This window comes from Pinus tabuliformis, chromosome 7, assembly GCF_031772625.1.
Source record: "Pinus tabuliformis cultivar Carrire ecotype Pingquan chromosome 7, CPIR1, whole genome shotgun sequence".
Lineage (NCBI taxonomy): Eukaryota > Viridiplantae > Streptophyta > Pinopsida > Pinales > Pinaceae > Pinus > Pinus tabuliformis.
Window position 1 is genome coordinate 881,481,765 of NC_142293.1, and position 905 is coordinate 881,482,669.

Below are 905 nucleotides of genomic sequence, written 5' to 3' on the forward strand. Positions count from 1 at the left end.
CGGACAAGTTATTTTTATCCAAAGTCTGGAAAATTGTGGTAACAAACATGAAACTTAGGCGCATGCAAAGTTTATTATATAGCTACCACCTCTCACTTCTCAGGCAGCTGGCTACCATTGTCTGACACTGTCTGCCACCTCTGAGGTAGCTGGCTACCACCGCCTCTCAATTTCTTGCCACCAAACACAATATGAAATTAGTTTTTACCATCTGCGGAGGAAGGTTTCTAGTGAGACTGTTGTTGGATAGGCTTCAGAGCCGAAGTCTGCAATGGCAGGAGTGGCAGCAATGCAGCTGTTTGCTCGTTGAGCTAAATGTATGATAGACTCAGGAAAGGTTTGGATACTCAACTTAATTATTTACACGAATTATCTTCCAACAATGCCGAATCTAACTCCAGGATTCTCGTCGTCGCTATGCAGGGAGTCATTCTTTGTACTATGCACAAGTTTCAGAGATATTTTCCCTCAAGGCGTTTCAATAACATCTGACAAACGGTTTTCTGTTGATTGCAATAAAGATTTTCTTTATTTCCTACTAGTGGCTAGCTCTTCTGAATAAATTTAACTCATAGTCAACTATTTTCTCTGTTTCAGGTCCAAACCCTAATTCCCCACAAACTAGTTTTCTTTTTCCTTCCTACCGATTTGTCTTCGGAAGTAAAAGGGTTACTACTCCTATTGTTTCAGGTGCGACTATGTATTCGACGACCTCCTTTACATTGCAAATGTTGTGGATTTCATAAAATATGATAGACTGTAGTTCTGTGGTTTAGTTATTCTCTTGTCAGTAAAATATGAATTTTCTTAACAATGTAAACGCTGAATTCGCCTTTCCAAGGTTCGACTGTTAATTTTGTTTCTTCTTGTCTATAACCCCGCAAGGGTATTTATAACTGTAAAAG

General features: G+C 39.2%; 1 long non-coding RNA gene across 1 annotated transcript; it reads left to right on the forward strand.

Moving 5' to 3' along the window:
- The first annotated feature begins 218 nt into the window (after window positions 1–218).
- On the forward strand, window positions 219–692 carry LOC149250423 (uncharacterized). The gene is made up of 3 exons (XR_016265947.1): window positions 219–337; window positions 424–498; window positions 598–692. It is a non-coding gene; the product is annotated as an uncharacterized LOC149250423 (long non-coding RNA).
- Window positions 693–905: the final 213 nt, after the last annotated feature.